This window comes from Lotus japonicus, chromosome 3, assembly GCF_012489685.1.
Source record: "Lotus japonicus ecotype B-129 chromosome 3, LjGifu_v1.2".
Classification (NCBI taxonomy): domain Eukaryota; kingdom Viridiplantae; phylum Streptophyta; class Magnoliopsida; order Fabales; family Fabaceae; genus Lotus; species Lotus japonicus.
This window is the reverse complement of record NC_080043.1, coordinates 45,999,909-46,010,766: the sequence shown is the minus strand read 5'-3', so window position 1 is coordinate 46,010,766 and position 10,858 is coordinate 45,999,909.

The window sequence follows — 10,858 nt, the reverse complement described above, 5'->3', positions numbered from 1 at the left end:
GGCTAGTTAAGTCCCTTGAGGTATAGTTATGATTTAATCTTCTAGAGGATAAGTCTCGATTTGTGCGAAGTGTTAGGGATTTCAGTAAGTGTAAATAGGTTTGAGTGAGGGAAGTTTTGAGGAAGAAGACGATAATAATGGATTGTTAGGTATTAAGAGGAGGATTATCTTATAAGTTGTTGATAAATTGATGTTGAAGGGGATAAGATTAGTGAAGGACAAGAAATAAGGACATAAGTCGAGCTTTAATTCGAATAGTGACTAAGTAGAAGTGTGATTTCTTGGTGTGTGTAAAGATAGTTACGAAGTTAGAGGTGTTTTAATGGACTAGCGGTTTCCAAGGGGGAGGATTCGTCTAGGAGTTATCGAACGAACAAGTGGAGTTTTGGACTGTAGATGAAGATCACGAGGACAAGTTGAGTATCTACTTTGAGATGACAGAGAGGCACCGAGTTTAAGAAGGATTTCGGATGACCGACAGTAAAAAAAAAAACAAGTGGCTAAGATTGAGCGACTGCACGGAGTGCCAACCGGTATCATTTCAAGCAGAGATCCGACGCAAGTGATCGAGCCAGACGACATGAAGTTGAATGATGGTTTGTCTTTTGAGACACCGACAGTTAGCAGTGGGGATAGAAGAGTGAAACAGTTAAGGGGAAAACAGCTTGCTTAAGTAAAGGTTATGAGGAACAATGACACGGGCAATGCTACATGGGAATTGGAAGACCAGATCAAGGAACTGTATTTCGGAATTTTCTCAGAACTCTGAGTTTCGAGGACGAAACTTTCTTTTTGGAGGGGAGTATTGTAAGACCCGGATTTTCGGAACAAGTTAATTTCCGACTCACGCGTGGAATCAGTGTAAGTGTGACAGGAGTTTGATATTTGAGAAAGATTAATGAAGAAGAAAGTTCAGGAATTGCTCGAGGAATGTGGCGTTGTTTCTTTCGGAGCTAGTGCGAGTCGTCTGCACACCTGCCTTATGGCGAGCATGTCCAGAATAGGCTAATTTCGCTTTTAAAGCAATGTTTAGGCGATATTTCGAATTCTTGGAAAATTTAAAGATTCTCTTTATTTTTCCTTCGACCAGCATTTCATTTCGGAACTCTGGACTGTACGCACGATAGTATTTACTTTTCGGATGTCCGCCGACGCTAATTTCTTTGCTTCGAAACCTTAGTTTTGAGCGAAGGATGAAGACTTTTTCTATTCGGGACTTCTAACGAAGATTCCGTCCGCGCTGCCAGACTTGTTTCGACATTTCCAATCTTTCTTCTGTTGGAAGTTTTGTCGTCTGAGCATCACAGCAAAAAGTAGTTTTTCGGGACAGACTAACTTACACCGCTTTTGGCGTTTTGGATATCGTTTTTCCTAAATCTTAGATATTTGTTTTGAGTTCTGGAATTCTGACGTCAGAATCTCTTTTAGAATTCCACGGTGATCGTGCTGCAAAAATCGGAATCGCGAAATTTTCATTTTCCCGCGATTTCGCTTGCCTATAAATAGCTCAAAAAGCAAAAATTCCTTCATTTTCTTCCTATTGTGGCTGAATTTCGTGGAGAGCAAGGGGGGAGGAGATTTTCGCGAAAACTTGACCAATCTTCGCGCAGTTCGTCCCTACTTCTAGGTATCGAGGTAACTAACACGATTCCTACCTCTGATTGTTGTTTCTGTTGCGTTTCTAAAGTCGTTTCTGTGCTCACAGTTTTGAGCTTTTTCTAAAATGGTTCGATTTCTTCGATTTCTTGGTTGGGTTATGTTCCTTACGTTCCCCTGAGTCTAAAACCTCTGTCAGTAAACGCTGATTGTGATCCAGTTGTCCAGGATCTGAAAAACTGTTTCAAAACCCTTTTTGTCTCACATTTCGAAACTTTATTGTCGAAAAGACTTAATCTGACTTCGTGCCTTTAGGATTTGTTGTCACGGATGTCATGAGGATCATTGCTGTCAAATTTGTTTTCAGAACTGATAACTTTGAAGTTTTGAGCCTTTATTTTGGACCAAAATGCCCCTGGATAGTTGTATTTCGGCCCGATTGTCCGAAAATTGTTCCGACAGTTTCTTTGCCTTAGTTTTACCCTAAAACTACCTTGTGAATTGATTTGATCGAAGAAAAAGAGCCGAAGCCCTTTTCTCCTTATGGCCGTGGGCTATTTCCTAGGGGGGGGGGAGTTTTTCGTTTTCGAAAACTTGTCCTTTCGTACCCGATTGTCGTATTCTGAAGCTTTAATGCTTTGTCTATCGTTTATGTATTGTTTTGCGATCGAACTAATCGATTTTGTTTGGTTTCTGCTTTGTTTTCCTCCGAGGTTCAGTTGAAGGAACTTTGGAATACTCAGAGCAATTGTTTGAGGAGAACTTTGTTTGCGAAGCTGGAACAGCTCGAGGTTAGGGCAACTTGCTATATTTAGCTATGATTGCATGATAGACGTCGATAAATTCGACTTATGCTTTATCTGATGTTGTTTATGATGATGATTTATTGTTATGATTGTTTTCATAACTTATGATATTGATGATGTGTTGAATTGAGCGTTTTGACGCAACTTCGGAGTGGAGGTTCATTGACCTGGTGATCTTTGACATTTCGGGTTGGATGAACAACCCTAGGCAAGTCCGAATGTGGGGTTTGAGACTTAGCCATTTGTTGGGATTCGTTGGAATTCCTAGACTTTCCCCGGGAAATGTATTTTGGGTGGTTGATTTTTGGAAACTTAGAATGATAGAGCTTTCGAAAAATAAAGACTTGGGAAACTTAGACTTTGAGAAATAAACTCATAATTTGACTAATTTGAATTGAAATCATTTTTATTAACGTTTAAGCATAGGAGAACTGAAGGGGAAAAATATTTACGAAAGGCGGGGAAAAGTCGACCTTTGTTGTGGGTTTGGAGAGTTATCGGAATTGGGAAAGCCACTAAGGTGAGCTATGGTGATGATTGAAAGTCACCGAGTACGTTAGTACTCTTGGGGAGTGTTGTGAAGCCGTGTTGTATTGACCGACACCTAGTGATCTTGTTGTTTGGGCTGTGTTGTATTGACCGACACTAGACCCTCGTGTAATCTTGTTGGTGGAGTTGTGTTGTATAGACCGACACTAACTCTTGGGTTGTTTTGAGTTTGGGTCGGAGCAGTTTTTGACCATCGAGATTTGATGAGTCAGATGACTCAAGAAGTCATCAAGGGTGATCGCACTCCTTTCATAATTAATTGTCTTTTGTCGCCGAATCGACATATACCTTCGGGTACAGTATATCTATATACCTTCGGGTACAGTATATACCTTCGGGTACAATATATCTATATACCTTCGGGTACAGTATATACCTTCGGGTACAGTATATCTATATACCTTCGGGTACAGTATATACCTTCGGGTACAGTATATCTATATACCTTCGGGTACAGTATATACCTTTGGGTACAGTATATCTATATACCTTCGGGTACAGTATATCTATATACCTTCGGGTACAGTATATACCTTCGGGTACAGTATATCTATATACCTTCGGGTACAGTATATCTATATACTTTACAGTATATACCTTCGGGTACAGTATATCTATATACCTTCGGGTACAGTATATCTATATACCTTCGGGTACAGTATATACCTTCGGGTACAGTATATCTATATACCTTCGGGTACAATATATACCTTCGGGTACAGTATATCTATATACCTTCGGGTATAGTATATCTATATACCTTCGGGTACAGTATATACCTTCGGTTACAGCATGCCTTCGGGTAACTCGGGCATTCGTTGGAGGGAAAAGTCGACCCGCAGGGTTAGGACTGATCCGACTATGTCAAGGTTGTAAGTGACACCCGAGAGTTATGGTCGGCACAATGCTAGTGCTAGGACCGACTCGATCGTGCCCAGCCTATTTCTTCCGGAACCTTCTTAATTGACGTTGCATTGACATATCATGCACTCTAACTATATCTGTTGAGATATTGATGATTTGATGTTGATAAACATCGTTATGTGTTTTGATGATTGAATTGTATTAGGGAGTTGATACAATACATAACTTATATGTATATATACAACATATATATATACCCCCTTTATCGCATGTTGATTGTATATCTATTGTATTCTGTAAGTTGACCCTAGCACCTTGGCTTTGTTTGTATGTTTGTGTTTGGGCGGTCGGCCTGCTGCCAGGCGTCTGTCAGCCGGTTCGTGATGATTCGTTGTGCGGGAAAGACCCGGAGCGAAATGTCTATTACTGAAGCTTTCGACGAGGACCCGGACTTCATGGCTGATCGAGGGAGAGTCGATAATAGTAGTGTGGGTTATGGGTGGTTAGAGTCTTTTGAGTTGGTTGTCACTGTCATAGCTCTGATTCGTCTTACTTTTGGGACCGGGTAGGTTCCCGATATATGGCTTTTTGTGTGGTTCTCTTGCTGAGGATCACAGAGAGTCTGTCGGACTATAGGGGTCTTGGGTTGAGGCCATTTTGAGGCCGACTTTCTCTTGGATAGTGGTATATTTGATGCTTTTGCGTACAGTTCTGGTTTGTATATATTCGCCTACGGGCACGCTACCTTGGAGTCACTGCGTGTGCGCGTGACGGGATAGTGCAGCAGAGGCTGTACCTTTGTATATGTTGTTTATCGGTTAGTTTAGTTGTTGGGCTTTGTCTTTATTTCTTTATTGCTTTTATTAAAAGGAAACAATAAAAAAAAATTACCTGTTTTCCGCGTAAAGTTTATTTTTGGTTATTAAAGTGACACCTGGAAATCGGGGTGTTACAAGTATCAACAAACTTTAGAAGAAGTACGCCCTTCTGTACATAATCTCTAATAAAGTGATACTTTACCTCAATGTGCTTTGCTCTTGAATGTAAGATAGGATTCTTACTCAATGATATTGTAGCAGTGTTATCACAATAGATTGAGATATTGTTCTCAAGGATCTGATAATCCTCCAGCTGATGTTTCATCCAGAGCATCTGAGTGCTGCATATTGCTGCTGAGATATATTCTGCCTCTGCAGTGGATAGTGCAATGGTTGATTGCCTCTTGCTTGCCCATGAGACTAGATTACTTCCCAGAAATTGACAATTTCCAAAAGTACTTTTTCTCTCTGTTCTATCTCCAGCATAATCAGCATCACAATAACCTGAAAGCTTATACTCTGATGTTTTCTTATACATCAAGCCAAGGTTAGTGGTGCCTTTCAGATACCTTAGGATCCTCTTAACAGCAGTTAAGTGGGTTTCCCTTGGATCTGATTGGAAACGAGCACATAAATGAACACTAAACAATATATCTGGCCTAGATGCAGTTAAGTAGAGAAGTGAACCTATCATACCACGATAAAGCTTCTGACAAACTTTACCACTTGCATCTTCTTTCTCCAGAATGCATGTAGGATGCATTGGAGTCTTGGCCACTGTAGATTCCAGCATATTGAACTTCTTCAGAAGTTCTTTAGTGTACTTGCTTTGATGGATATATGTTCCTTCTGGTGTTTGATTAACTTGTATTCCCAGAAAGTACTTAAGTTCTACCATCATATTCATCTCAAATTCAGCCTGCATCATCTCAGAAAATTCTTTGCATAGAGATTGATTAGCAGAACCAAATATAATATCATCAACATAGATTTGCACAATTAAGATATCATCTTTATAAGTTTTGCAAAAGAGAGTTGTATCTACTTTACCCCTTACAAACTCATTCTCCAGAAGGAATGAGCTGAGTCTCTCATACCATGCTCTGGGAGCTTGCTTCAGACCATAGAGTGATTTCTTCAATTTGAACACATGGTCTGGATTCTTCTCATCTTCAAAACCTGGGGGTTGATGAACATAGACTTCCTCTGAAATATAACCATTTAGGAAGGCACTCTTCACATCCATCTGATGAAGAACTATGTTGTGATTTACTGAGAAAGAGAACAACAGTCTGATTGCTTCTAGTCTTGCTACTGGAGCAAATGTTTCTGTGTAGTCTATTCCTTCCTGCTGGTTGTAGCCTTGAGCAACTAGCCTTGCCTTGTTTCTGTAACACCCCGATTACGGTGGCGTCACTTTAGTAACCAAAAGAAATACTTAAGCGTAAAAAAAAAACGTGAATACTTTTTTTTTTTTGGTAAAGGAATTTGAAACTGAAAGAAATGAAACTCAACAACAAAAGATAGCAGAACTACTATACGATAGATAATTACAGCCCCCGCTGTAAGTAACAAAACCACGTCCCGAGTTACCTCTAGTGACGGGTAACTGGCCGAAAGTAGTGCCCGTGGGCAAATACGTACAAACCGGCACAAAAGGACAACAGTTCCAAATACAGTCCTCCCTACAACAGTAGGTTAGCCAACAAAAACCTCCTAAACCGACCAACCCTCTGTAATTCCCGTAAAGAGAACCACAAGAAAAGCTAAAGGTCGGGGACCTACCCTGCCTAAAACGAAAGACTGAACATCAGAGCCAAGACGCTACTCCTACACTAATCCCAACTATGCATCCCCAAGATCGTCGTCTGAATCTGAATCCAAGACGACTATGTTGATGACTGCATCGATCTCCACAGCTGGTCGCCAAACTCCGTGCGTCAGGCTTGGCATCCGGTCAACGCGATCCTCCATTATTCGCCCCGAATAGATAGCTCGGTGGCCGGCGGGGTCGACCACCCATGAACCCGGGGTGTCTTGGTCCAACATCTCAAACCTGGTCCCCCCCCGAAGGGACGACCGTCTCGTACCGGTCAGCCATGGACATCTGACAATAAAGGGCATACATAGCCCCCGAAACACAGGTAGCACGCACGAGGGTCAACTCAAAGAATTACATAATAGTACATTCAATAGGTAAAGATAAATAGTAATAGCCACTTAGGCTTATAAGTTTAGGGATAACATCCTAGGGTTGCATATTTCACAATGAATATAAAAGATGATAATAACAAATAGCATGCATCAAATAGGATTACCAAGTACCAATCACACTCAGCAACCAAGTCAGTATGTATGTTGCATGAAATGCACTGCTGGTTGACAAGATTCATTCCGGAAGAAGGATGGACACCATCGAGTCAGCCCTAACACCGACCATAGTGAGACCATTCCGCTCGGGCGTCTCTTACACCACACAAAAGTAGTCAGATCAGCAGTGAACCCGTAGGTCTGCCATTCCGTCTGCTACTAAGGACCACCGTAGTGTCCTAAATATGGAAATCCGGGTCTTATGACCATTTTGGAATCCACCGAGGTCCGGTATCACGCCGTGTATTAACCTCAAAATGAGTGCATGGATGCAAAGTGATTAGCCAAACAACGTCTCCGACCTCACTCGACACGTCGCCACGTGTTCTAAATAACCTAATGTCTCTAAAAGAATACCCTAAGGTAAATGTCGATTCTGCGACAAAATGAATTAATCAAAAGAAGAAGAATGTACTTAGGAACTCATGGTTCCCGACTAAACTTTAGATAGCCAATCAATAAACTTCTCATCGAGCGAAAGAGTACAAATGTACTTGGAAACTTATAGTTCCTGGTTAAACTTTAGATAGCCAAACAATAAACTGCTCATCGAGCGAAAGAGTACGAATGTACTTGGAAACTTATAGTTCCCGGCTAAACTTTAGATAGCCAAACAATAAACTGCTCATCGAGCGAAAGAGTATAAGCATATTCGGAAACTTGTAAGTTTCCTCAAGACTTGGACTCGACGACACTTCTCATTTTTTTCAAAACTAAAATTCAAGCTCTAAGCTCTTATCGAAGGTTGTTATCATTGTTCAAGGGTTTTAGAGATTAATTAGTGTCTTATGAATTTTCCTTGAGAAAATAGGTTTCATTTAGTCTTATAATACTTCCTATGAGTTTTCAGGGATCCCATAATCCCAAATAATTTCTGAGAAGGTCTCGATCCATTAAAATATAACAAGGCCCGAACTCCGTTCGTCCTTTCAAATTCTCTCAAAAATCTCATAAAAATTCGGCATGACCTGCCCGTTATCCTCACTCCTCAGTATCACAGATATAAGTGGAATCACATAAATAAATCAGCTCAATCAATAAGCATAAACAACATATTCCAACACATCCTAGATTAACCATTTAGCACATTACATGTGAATCATTTAGCACACAATATCATGGCATCCAGTACTCAACAAGATCGGCCGAAGCCTCAGAAAACATTTCAGGCATTTAGCAATTAAGTGCATAACACATAAATCAAGTCGAATTCATCGACACCTAAATCATTATCTAGTATTCAGTGAGATGCCCTCACCTGTTGATTTTCCAGCTCGCTCCTTGAACTTTCCTTCACGATCTTCCTCCTCAAGTCCTCCGAATTCCTCGAACGAACCTTAAAGCAATTTCACAGAAATCAATCACAATGAGTCAGAAACTCAGCAAACAATAAGTCCTAGGGTTACACGGAACACTACGAACTCCATGGTACGACAATCTAACGCGTTAAGACAAGTGTTCGAAAAAGTCGGATTTCCTCCCCCCCATGAGGGTGCTCTCGGCCACTTCCCTTAATTGTGTGGGTCGATTTTTCTTTGAAAACTTGGTTCCTAGGTTATCATTAGTCGTAACTAAGGCGAATCTAAACTCGGAAAAAATTTTCGGATCGAAAACTGAAGCAGGGGTAATTTGGTCAGAGTTTTAGCTCGGAAAATCAAAAATCAAAATTTTGAAAAACTAATCCGATAGAAATGTTACTAACGACGTTTATGACAACTAATCCTATTGACACTAAGCTAAGTCGAGAGTTCTAAGCTAAAAGATTGAGACTTTGCCCCAAAAATGGGTATTTGAGGTAAAAATTGATTCCGGCGAATTCCGGCGACATTACGGAAAAACTAATCCGACAGAAGTGCTCTTGGGTACGTGGGGAAGATGTTTAGACAAAGAAATCGAGCTATTTGGACAATTTCACCAAAAGCTCCAAACTTTGAGCTCAGAAAAGTCTAGAGAAAATTGACGGAAATGACGATCGAAAGTGAGGAATAGTAACTATACCTCGTAGTCTTCGATTAGCAACGAACTGTGAAGCAAACGGGCAAGAATCGGAGAAAATCTTTTTCCTCTCCTCTCCTCCTTGTGCTCGCGGGTTTGGGGCTGAATGGGTGAAGATTTTTGCAAAATTTTCATTTTCTAGCTACAACCTATATATAGTGAAGGAAATGGAAGATATTTTGCAAAGTTTAGATAAGGATGACTTGGTGGAGGGATAAGGATGGATAGATATTTTTGAGAAGATATTTTTGTAAAGATATTTTGTAAAGATATTTTGTAAATATATTTCCTAAAGATATTTTGTAAAGATATTTTGTAAAGATATTTTGTAAAGATATTTTATAAACCGGTACAGATTAGTTTAGATATCGGAGGATTTAACTCATAGAGTTAAGATAAAAATATAAGAGTGATTCCGATATTTTTCCTGCGCATTCCTCTGTGAATTATAAGATAGTTGTTCGTGACAGAATTCCAAAACTCAAAAGAGATTCTCTTGTAATTAAGGTAAACAATCAAAAGTCGGTGTAAATCTATTTTACCCGAAAAGTTACTTTTTGCAGTGAATGTCGGATGAGAAAACTTTCTTCTGAAGAAAGATTGAAAACATGAAGAGAAATGGGTGTTCGCGTGTGGAATCTTCGTTTGAAGCTCCGAATAGAAAAAGTCTTCATCGTCGGATGATTTTAGGTTTGCTTGAACTATCAGGGTTTTTGTTTCGGCAAACTTCCGAGGATTGGAATTGGACGTTCGTACATCCTAGAGTTTCACCTTAAAACGATTGTTATAAAAAGGAATAAGAGAAAGTCTTATATTCCTCTTGAAGATTTCTGGAATTATTCCTATAGTGTTCCAAGGGTGGAACTTAGTCTTTTCCTAAGGTTCTTGTCCTAGGTTTAAGCGAATCGATCGTGCTATACCTTTAATCGATTTTGATATAATCCTTAGACTTTTCCTGAACTTTCTCCTTCATAAATTTATTTCATCCGATAAACTCTTGTTCAGGTTTTTCCTTCGCGATACATCAAGCCTAATCGTAAATGGAAATCTCTTCCACTTATTCTAAGCTTAAAAACTTGGGTCTTACATTACTACCCTCCAAAAATAAAGTTTCGACCTGGAAACTTATGGTTCAGTAAAAATTCCGGATACTGTTCCTCGATCTGTTCCTTAAGCTCCCATGTAGCATCGCCTATGTCCTTGTTCCAAATGATTGTCACCAAAGCTAATTTGCGGCGTTTTTCGAAAGACAGTTCATCTTTCAGCTCTATGTCGTTCGGCTCGACCACTTGTGTCGGGTCTATGTTGGAAATAATATTGGTTGGACTCTGTGCAATCGCACAGCCTTAACCACTTGCTCATTTACTTTCGTTCGTCCGATATTCTGCTTAAACCCAGTACACCTCCACCATTCCAGAGTGGATGTTCAACCTGTCCTCGTGATCTTTACTCATGATTCAAAACTTAACTCGATCGCTCTTTATCTCATAGACGAACTATTCCCTTGGAATCTACTAATCTCTTAACGTTAGTTCCAACTTCGTAACCATCCTCATTCGCACCATGAAATCAATCTTCTACTTATTCATCATTCAAATTAAAACTTGACTTGAGTCTTAATACCTTGTGCATCGCTAGACCCAATCCCTTTTAACATCCATTCGTCAGCAACTTATAAGCTAATCATCATCTTAATATCTTACAATCCATAATTGTCATCTCCCCTTTTTCGAGACTTCCCTTACTCGAACCATAAAACCAACCTTCACTTATTCACAAACCACTTTATACTTACCTAAAATCCTTAACACTTCCCCTAAATCCGAGCTTATTCCCTAGAAGATCAAATCTTAACTGTAC